At 32.9% G+C, this 10899-nt stretch overlaps 1 long non-coding RNA gene across 1 annotated transcript; it reads right to left on the bottom strand.

Annotated features, from left to right (window-relative positions):
* Nucleotides 1-4582: 4582 nt before the first annotated feature.
* Nucleotides 4583-10344, bottom strand: LOC133181251 (uncharacterized). Its single transcript, XR_009720444.1, has 4 exons — nucleotides 10289-10344; nucleotides 8962-9049; nucleotides 7421-7507; nucleotides 4583-4595 (listed from the first exon to the last, which is right to left on the bottom strand). It is a non-coding gene; the product is annotated as an uncharacterized LOC133181251 (long non-coding RNA).
* Nucleotides 10345-10899: the final 555 nt, after the last annotated feature.

Here is a 10899-nt window from a genome sequence, read left to right on the forward strand (position 1 = left end):
CATAACTTTTGAACAGTTGGTGCTTGGGGTTTCAAACTTCATATGTGTATTCTTTGTGACAAGACCTTCCTCTGAATATCAACCTCTTTGACCTTGACCTAGGAGTTTGACCTACTTTTGAAAAACTTTAACCTTGGCCATAACTTTTGAACCGTTGGAGCTAGGGCTTTCATACTTTACATATGTAATTCTTGTGACAAGACCTTCCTTTGGATACCAACCACTTTGACGTTGACATAAGAGTTTGGCCTACTCTCCAAAAAAAAATAACCTTTGCCATAACTTTTACATGGTTAGTGCTAGGGCTTTCATACTTCACATATGTAATCCTTGTGACAAGACCTTCCTTTGGATACCAACATCTCTGACTTAGACCTTGAGGTTTTACTTACTTTTAAAAAACTTTAACCTTCGCCACAACTTTTGAACAGTTGCAGCTAGGGCTTTCAGATTTCACAGGTATACTTCTCGAGACAAGACATTTCTTAGGGTATCAACATTTTTATCTTTTGGCCTGGATTTTGACTTGCATTTGAGAAACTTTAACCTTCGCCATAAGCTGCCATACGGGGGCATCAGTGTTTCACAAACATATTTTGTTTAACTCCTTGCCTTGATTGCAAATGTGATTTATATTTCAAAATCCCTGTATTATCCTTCGGGTAAGTTACAATTGATGGAAGAGCCATTGCAACAGCTTCTGTTCATTTTTGATTTTTCGCTTATGACGTTGCAATTCCACGGCGTTCAGCGTTTGTGACGTCATAAAACGTATACCTTAACCTTTTGACCCCCTGTCCGTGTTATGGTGTTTTGAATGTTGTAGCTTTCCACACACTTTATTAGCAGAATACATGTGTAATGTAAATATTCTGCGATATTTCACGAGGATAGTGACAAATGGGGGGCAAGTAAATGGATCATCTTAAATAATTGTTACTGAGCACTTAATAAATTATGTTGCTGGTCTCCGAGCTTCCTATTTCTCTTGCTTTTGTTCAACATAGCTTCATCTATCAGCTTATTTTGTTTTAAATTTATTTTATATTCAATATATTGGTCCTTAACGGTATTACATTATGCTATGGTGACCGTTAAAGCCCTTCGTCCTCTTGTTAAAATAGTTGCGAACCGTACCCCTAACCCATATGTATTCTGGCTGCCTATGTAAATTCGCATCGAGTATTATGTAGTTTAAGTGCCAAGGACTATCCTTCTCACTTTTATTTAGCTCACCTGGGCCAAAGGGGCTCAAGTGAGCTTCTTGGATCAAAATTTTGACCGTGTCTGTCGTTGTTGTTGCCTTCGTCGTAATATATTTTTTTTACAGTATCACCTTTTTAAGAAATGCTGGGTCAATTTCAACAAAATTGCCTCAAAATACACGATGTTAAGGTCAAGATCTAGTAAATGAGTTTGACTGTGTTTTTGGTTCGATATCCATTATGACGTCATAATTGATTTAAACTTAATTTTTTCCCGTACTTTACAGCTATAACAGAATTATGTAGAAAATGACGCATTTCATGGAATTCAGTTTGAAACCATGTAAAAAGGAACCCCGATACCTATATTCAGTTTAATATTACTTTAAAGTAGAGGTCAAGAAGATATGAATAATCGTTTTCTGAGAGTCTGTAGGCAATATAGATACATTTCCTATGTCTGAGATGGAGAAAACTCTTATTTTTACATCTGATTTTCTTCATTTTTCATTGAAAAGGGCAGTTTAAAATATGTTTTTCCATTGAGTTTATCTAAAAAATATGTTCCGATACACCTTAATTTATTAAGCTATAATTGTAAAAGATTATTAAAGGAATTCGTTTCTCAAATTTGAGAAATCTGTAGGCACTCTTCATTTACTAGATCTTGACCTTAATTAAATTATTATTGTTTTCAAAAGTTGTTGAAAAAGCAATCTAATTGAAGTTGGATTCTTTAAGGACTAATGACCTTCTGCTCTAAATTTTACAATTTTTTTAAAACTTTTCAACATTGATTTTCATCAAGAGCTAAAGTTTCAGATTCAAATGAAAAATAGGATGAGAATATCACAATGTTATATGTGGTTGTAAGAAAAGAAAACATATATTAGGAAGAGTTATCTTATAAATATTTTTTCATTGGGAAAAAAATGTAATACTAAAAAAAAGTTACATTTGGTACTTGTTACACTAAACCGTTTTTAAAATGGTCCTGAAAAAGATAAAACTTATTTAATTTGAAAGGATTTTAAAACTGGATTTAACTGTTTTTACCAAGTATAATAAAACAATTTGAAAAGTATAGGCAAAGGAAATACATTTAGAAGGTAAATGTTTCCATCATATATAAGGTTTGATCGAATTGACTTCTCCAAGGTCTCGATAATTAAATTCTGATGAACCAAACTATGAGTAATATTCGTATTTTTTACTTGGAAAGTTATCTCTCTTATCAGAGGGTCGGTCCCCTTTAAATTGATCTGCTCCTTTTGGTAGCTACGGTGGAAGCGGATCAAAGGGTTATCTTCTACGTAAATTGCTGTAATGGATGGTAATTTCAACACATGCCAATGTCTTGCAACTATGATTTAGGAATATTTAATATAAGATCTTGTGGAAAGAAGTTGTTAATTCAGTTCAGAGCTGGAAGTTGTATGTGTTACTCAGTATTTTAAATAAATTCATCTACACTCTGGTTGGTTTCTTGTAATATTTGTAATACATGTTAGATTTTTAATTCCATATATTAAGGACTTCATATATACTTACTTTTTGGCCAGTAGTAATTATTAATGGAGATATTTTTTAAGCTAAATTTCTCTTCTTGGAAAATATCAGGAAAATGCATTTTCTTTCCAAAACAAAAAAAAAATTAAGAAAATTAAGAAAAACAGATGTAAACTGAGAAAGAAAATACAGACTCTGATACTTGACTGAAACATGAGCTCGTTATTGTCATTTCCGATAATTTTCTTACCACTACCATAATTCCACTTTATAGAATTCATAAACATGTTTGTCGATCATAAATACGACCTACATAAATAGAAATAAGACATCTGTTAACACGATAAAATAATCTCTTACATTTAATTGTATCACAAAAATCGTGCAAAATTCGTTGTTTTCAGCATGCATTCAATTTTCAAATTTTAATTAAATTAGTCAGGAAAGTTTCAGTGTTGGTGACAGACGGATTTCTTTTATTCACGTATATTTCAGGTTTTTTTTCAGCTCATAGTTAACATTATGAAACTGCGATCATTATTTTGACTTAATTATCCGCACGGGGCACTAGATTGATGATTTCATAGTATACGCATTAATTTGTTTATAACCCTTTAATATGTTCACGGTTTACTATGCAAATACGATTCAATCATGATTAAAACATTCATGCAGCATTGTTCGCAGTGCACTTTGAACTAATGTTAACTGTATACTTTTTGGAGAAAATTTTAGTATAATGAGCATTAAATATTACAAACAATAGCTTTTGTTATTCCTAACTTTACTCTGTTTTCATTGAAATGCTCAAAGGTTAATTATATTTTGAATAAAAGCAAAGAAAGCATATATATATATATATATATATATATATATATATATATATATATATATATATATATATAATTCTGCCACAATTAAACTTTCAGAAATGAACCATTTGTTTCCATGGCCACGGCAATCATCTTGGTAAGAGGCAATGCGTACTTGGAATACGAATTGGCTTACATGTACAATATAGCGCATTGACAAACATCAAAATTATTTCAATATTTTATGATATAAAGTAATTCTAGATATAAACAAATATAAATTATACAAGTACCTGGCAAAAATAGTCATAATTATCTCAGACAAGATCAATGACATTTACATATTTTGCATGGAATATATGAAGATCTATTAAGTGAGCATTAAAATATGCAGATTGTTCTATTTGAACCAACTTTAATTAGATAAATCTTGTGTAGTGTATGGGTTATATTCTTAAGATGTTGAAGTATATTGCTGAACACAGGGAAAAGTGGCTCACATGAACTTCATATAAAATTCGCACGAATATCATGCGAATTCTTTGCATGAGAAGGAGACGAAAAGGACCACGCATGATATTCGCACGAAAATATCATGCAATTTTCACATGAAATTCACACGAATATCATGCAAAAAGAAAATCGCACGAAATTCATGTGAAAAAAAGAACCCAGGTTTCATATGAATATCATGCGAAGAGAAGCATATTTTTTGTACCCCAGATATTAATATCAAGCTATTATCTATGAGTGCACCAAACCTATCCTTCTTCCTTGGAAACAGAATTTTTGCTTCTTGCAAATGAAGTTTTCTTGAAAAATTATCTTTTTCTTACTTAGTCAGTTAATCCAGACACAAGTAATGCATGATTATACAAAAAGTAACTTTGAATTTGAAAGAATCAAAACTTGTTTTCTGGACTCCCTCACTAAATAAAGACATCTGTAACATCAATTTCTACATTGAAAACTAAAACAATTGATCTTTTTCTATCTTCTTTATTGAGGTTCTCATCACATAAGATTTCTTTATCTTGAGGATTCTGTTGAGAGTGTGTTGTCGTTATAGCTGAAAATACAAAAGTAAACAATCTCAGGTTATTGAAATTCATAATGGAGAATATTTTTTTTAAAATTAACTGACTACCCTAGGCCCTTAAGTAGGATTAATACCTCTTGGTCATAATCACCTGTATGCCAAGTATGTTCTCCAGATACTACTCCAATAAAAAGTTGCATTTTCTGAGATACTTCTATCATGACCTTGACCTTGTCTTATGACCTCTATTCTGGAAATGGCATATCTTATGATCATTATCAACCATTAGGGCAGTATGATCTTTGAAAGTTACTTTTTTCAATATACAATTATGTTATGGCCAAGAATTTAAACTTCAATTCCTGTTACCTCTACATTGCTAAAATGCCCAACAGACAGGGTTGTTTCACTGCCTCTAGTCATAATTAAGCAACCTTGAAAACATATCTAGTTCAAATTACCCTATGTTAGTCTTGGGATATACCTTTGAGTCACAGGCGAGTTTTGTTTCAGGTATGTCTACTGTGTTTCCATTATAGAGTTGTGAATAGTGATGGGAAATCGGAAAAAATCATAATCGATTATCGGTAATAATCGGCTGCATATAATCGATTAATAATCGATTATAATCGAATCTTTATCTTAAATGAAATAAATATAAAAAAGTTAAACTTATTCAGATTTAAGTTCAGATTTCCCCCCCCCCCCCCAAAAATCATTTAATTAATTATATTCATATATGTTTATTCATTTTTTCCTTTATTGAAGTGGTAAAAAAGATTTCTTTACTTTAAAAAAAAATATATTGAATGGGAATTTATTTTACAAAAAATTCTCATTAAAAATATTGAATGGGGGAATATTACTGATATTAGTCCCACCTTGCATTACATTTATTTATTTCTTGGAATTACAAGTTTAAAAAGTAGTTATCCAGAATTTGGACCTGTATTCCTGATTTTAGTAACGTTTACAGATCGTCTGTACTATTAATATTTTCCTATGTATACGGTAGTAAACCTCTTAATATTGTCCGTTTTTCTGTTATTAGTCTGACCCTATAATCAATCATGGCGGTAAATATCAACATGGCAAGGATACCTCACTACTTTAAAACTCTTTGCACGTGGATTTGGTAATAAAATTAAAGTATTACAATATTATTTTTTGTCAGCGATGTCGGCGACATTTATTTTGTAATCGATTAGTAGCATCGAAGAGCTCCTAACGACCGACAATCGATCGTCGGCGACAATCGGCCCATCACTAGTTGTGAATGAAAATAATTTACTACATTTGTACCCTTTTGACCTTGAACATATCTAAAATGCCCTTGGTACTGGGTCAAGACTCATCTCTGGACACAAGCTACCTTTCTATCAGTTATGAACCTAAGATTGTTTTCTTGGTTACAAAGTCATGTTCAAATAAGAATTTAATTCTCTTATTCCTCTTTTTAAAAGTTTGACAAATCAGTCTGTAAATTCCTGTTACCAGTTAGTTCATATATAATTACAAAGTGTAGGTAAAAAAAACAAGATGTGTTTGTGAAACACTGATGCCCATGTATGGCAGCTTATGGAGAAGGTTAAACTTTCTCAAATGCAAGTCAAACTGCAAATTCGAGAGATCAAAAATGCCCAAGCACCAACCATTCAAAAGTTATGGTCAAGGTTAATGTTTTCTAAAAGTGGGCCAAACTCCAAGGTCAAGGTCAAAGGGTCAAAATTAATGGTATTCAGGGGGAAGACCTTGTCATAAGAAATATACATGCAGAATATAAAAGCCCTAGCACCAACAGTTCAAAAGTTATGGTCAAGGTTAAAGTTTTTCAAAAGTAGGTCAAACTCAAAGGGCAAGATCAAAATTGTTGATATCTAAAGGAAGGTCTTGTCACAAGGAATACACCTGTGAAATTTGAAAGCCCTAGTACTAACTATTCAAAAGTTACGGCCAAGGTTAAGTTTTTTAAAAGTGGGTCAAAAGTTATGGCCAAGGTTAAAGTTTTTTAAAAGTGGGTCAAACTCTAAGGTCAAGGTCAAAAAGTCAAAAATATTTACACCCAAGGAAAGGTCTTGTCAGGATAAATACACATGTGAAATCTGAAAGCCCTAGCACCAACTGTTCAAAAGTTATGGCGGTTAAAGTTGGGTAAATTTTTACAAAAGTGGGTCAAACTCCAAGGTCAAGGTCAAATATGTTGGTACCAAAAGGAAGGTCTAGTCTATAAATACACATGTGAAATGTGGACGGACAGGGCAAAACCTTATATACCCACGACTCTTCGATTACCAGGGCATTATTATAAAGTGGTTTAAAAGATAATTTCCAGACAAAACATGTCTACAGACAGACAAACAGACATGGTGATTCCAGGACACCCTTACATTTTCTTTGTAGGAGCTAGTATATAACGTCATTGTAGGGGCAAAAAAGTTTTAGCTTTTACCAATAATATATGGCCCAGTGATCTTGACTTTTGAGATAATTCAATGTTTTACTACACCCACATCACTGTTTTCGTAATCCCTAAATGCTCTCCCATTGGAAAATGGTTAGTCTGTACATTTCTGTTAAAACTTGAATTTCCTTAATCTGAGACTTAAACAAAACATGAGCTGTGCTAACAGTAAACTGGCCAAGTTTGCAATGGTTAAAATTGGCATTTATGTGTGATTCTAGAGAATGTAATACGTACGTCTGGAAAGTGCAAAATTTACAACAACAGACAGACAAGTTTTGACAGTAAAAAGCTTACTAAAGCTTCTGGCTTAGATGGAATAATTAAATTAAATATGTTCAGCTTAATGTCAAATTTAAATTGTCAAAAAAAAATCATACATGTATTTACTTACATGTACCATTGACAAATCTGTTTGCATGTATCTTCTGAGGATATAGGTACTCTGGTATTTGAAGCTGTGATGACATGCTAACTGTGCCTACAGTGAAAATTAAAAAATGTCCGATACTGTCAATTCAGTAGCATTTGGTTAATTATCTCCTTAGTACCACTGCATTTTTATACATTTATTCTATAAATTAGCAGAATATATTTAAGAATTAGATAAGCAGAAATAACCTGAATGCTTATGGTTCTGCTAGTCTGATTCAAATAATTCACAGGAAAAAAAATCCTGCTTTTCTGCAGCCTTATCCTGTTTTCTGCAATTATATTTTTGCTTTTCTATGTTTGATCTTCTATTATGACCCCACCCTACCCCCAGGGGACATGGTTTGAACAAATTTGAATATACCTAACCTTACCTGAGGATGCTTCTGAATTTATATGGCTAATCATGGAATTGCAATTCTTTGGAAGAAGATTTTTAATGATTTCTCCTATGTATTCTCATTTTAAACTTTGATCACCAATTATGGCCCCTCCCTACCCCTAAGGGGACATGATTTGAACAACCTTGAATGTAAACTATCAAGGATGCTTCCATATAAATATGTCTAATCACTGCTTAACTGTTCTTGAGAAGAAGATTTTTCACATGTATGCCTAACATAAAAATTTGATCACCCATTTAGGCCCTCCCAACCCCCAGGGGTAATGAATTGAACAAACTTTAATCTATACTACCTGACAATGCTTTCACATAAATATGACCAATCATGGCTTTGCTGTTCTTGAGAAGGAGATTTTTAAAGATTTTTTCTATATATTTTTTCTATGTAAAAATTTGTTCACTCATTGTGATCCCACCCTAGCCCCGGGGTCATGGTTTGAACAAACTTAAATCTACACTACTTAAGGATGCTTCTTCATAAAAATCACCAATCATGGCTTTACTGTTCCTGAAAAGAAGAAATTTTAAAGATTTTTCATGTTTTCCTATGTAAAACTTTGATCACCCACTGTGGCCCCACCATATCCCAAGGGGTCATGATTTGAACAAACTTGAATCAACATTATGTCAGAAAGCTTTCACATAAGTTTCATCTTTCTGACCCAGTGGTTCTTGAGAAGAAGATTTTTAAATATCCACACCCAATTTTTACTATTTCTTACTTATCTCCCCTTGGAAAGAGGGTATGGCCCTTCATTTGAACAAATTTGAAACCCCTTTACCATAAAGGATACTCTGTATTAAGTTTGGTTGAAATTGGCCCGGTGGTGGAGAAGAAGATGAAAATGTGAAAAGTTTATGACAACAACAACAGACGACGGACAAATTTTGATCAGAGAAGCTCCCTTGAGCCTTTGGCTCAGGTGAGCTTAAAACCAATCATGGAAAAGCAGCATGGAGTAGTAGCAGAAAAGCAGACAGGTTGCAAAAATAAGATGGGGGGAAAAGTATGTCAGCCACTTGATCATAAATAACAACATTATTTATATATATTGATGTATACCTTTGCAATAAATATTTCATTCTAGATTTTTTTTTACCTGTTTGCATGTAACATATATGTATAATCTTTGAGAAGCTATCAGTGTGGTATAGTGGGGGACCATCTGCTCATTTTCTAGCAAATACCTGCAAGTTAAGAATACAACATTTTAGTAAATATTTCTCAAACATGTCATTAGTAAACACAAAATAGAATATACAGTACAACTCATTTACAGGGAAGTTACTCGGACTTGCTTTCTTATAACTAAGCTTCTTTATATATCTGCATGTATTTTGGAATGCATAAAAGTTTAACTCCTAAAACAACTGAGATTTACCTCTTTTTATGAGAACTGAGTTCTGTTGTATTTTCAATTTAAAATGTATAGATATGTTTACAGTGGCATTAGTGCTCCTAAATAAATACTTTTTATCTCTAGCTCAATCAGAAATCAATTGATTTATTAGCAATGTTACATTACTGCTTTTATTAATATTGCAAACAGAGCGTCAAACTTCAAACTCAATGAATTATAAACAATTTTTATATCTATCCCCATTTATAATTAACCTCCTAGTGTTTTTAAAATACTGAATTTATCACAGCACACCCAAATGCCTGCCCTGGTGGCAAAAAGATCAAAGAAAACATTATTCTTTTCACTCTTTAAGTCTTGACCTTTTGGTTAAGTGATTATAGTGGATTGTACCACACAGGAAGAAAAAAAAAGACCCCACAAAGGGACATAACTCATTTACTATTTGCAAACTTACTAGTGAACGTGAACTACAATGTATCTAAACAGATGTGCCCCCACTGTGCATGTCATTAGTACATTGTAGTAATTATATAAATATCATGGTTCTATATAGAGAGAGAGAGTAACCTCTTTGTGATTATACATGTACATTTACAAATAAAAGTTTTGATTGGTGGTGATGGGTGAATGTGAGGTGTAAAGGAGAGTTTGGAAAGGAAGAAATAGGGAAGGTTGGATTCAGACAGAGGAAGATAAAGGAAATTCAAAATAGTAGAGTTGAAGGGATGGGAGCTAGGAGAAGGATAAATTAAAGACCCACCCCACTTTTTTCCAGGCCACCCTTCCTTTATGTATCTATTTTTTGGAACAAAATGATTGACTTACAGTCTGATTAAAAAAAATTAGGTATATCCTAATATACATGTATAACTTTACAGTGCTGTATATTGCTTGGTGAGGTTTAAACCAGATCCAGGTGCAACAGGCAAAGAGTGCCTGTGCCAGGTCCATCTTATTTCAACATATCTATTTATTAAGCTGTCAGCATACATGTATATTGCTAATAAATTTATATTACATTCATCTGGTGATAAAGGAGATGATAAAAATATATAAAACTTACAGAAAATATGCAGTTGAATTTACTCTGCTCTTTCTTGTCTGCTTTCTCAGCCGCATCATGACGTAATATGTGACGTACGGCATTCCATAAAAAAACCTACTTTTGGTTTCGTAAAATAAGTGTATACCCCGTAGTCATCAAAGTTCCGACTTCGACGCGGAAATAAATGTTCAAAATAAAGATTTAAAGGACAAAAATTACAGTGTTTAGATATTTCCTGATTCTGTGATGAATACGAAATTGACTGGCCGATTTAGCCAGGTTCTACTTGCACTTCCTGTTACAGAAAAAAAAAAAAACCGAGTGTACCCTCCTGTGGCTTGTTCCAGAGTTTCCTTTGGGATTTATGTGCTCTAATCCCCTGAAACGACGGTGAATATGTATGTACTGTTAATTGTTTGTCATATTTTGTGTTTAAAATGTAGATTCTTATTGTTATTCATTTTGCAACGAAAATTTTCAGAGTAAATTCGGATCTCGTTTTCGTTTCAGGTTCAACGTAACACGGCCAGGTGAATCGAATGGTTCCGTTTCATCGAAGTCATTATGAAGTTATGCATTCTTTATGCTAAGCGACATTTATTTGAAGGCTTTACTAAATTTTGAGTAAG

The sequence above is a fragment of the Saccostrea echinata genome, unplaced genomic scaffold, assembly GCF_033153115.1.
Source record: "Saccostrea echinata isolate AGI-Se365-2 ecotype Australia unplaced genomic scaffold, CSIRO_AGI_Sech_v1 ptg000008l, whole genome shotgun sequence".
NCBI classification, from domain to species: domain Eukaryota; kingdom Metazoa; phylum Mollusca; class Bivalvia; order Ostreida; family Ostreidae; genus Saccostrea; species Saccostrea echinata.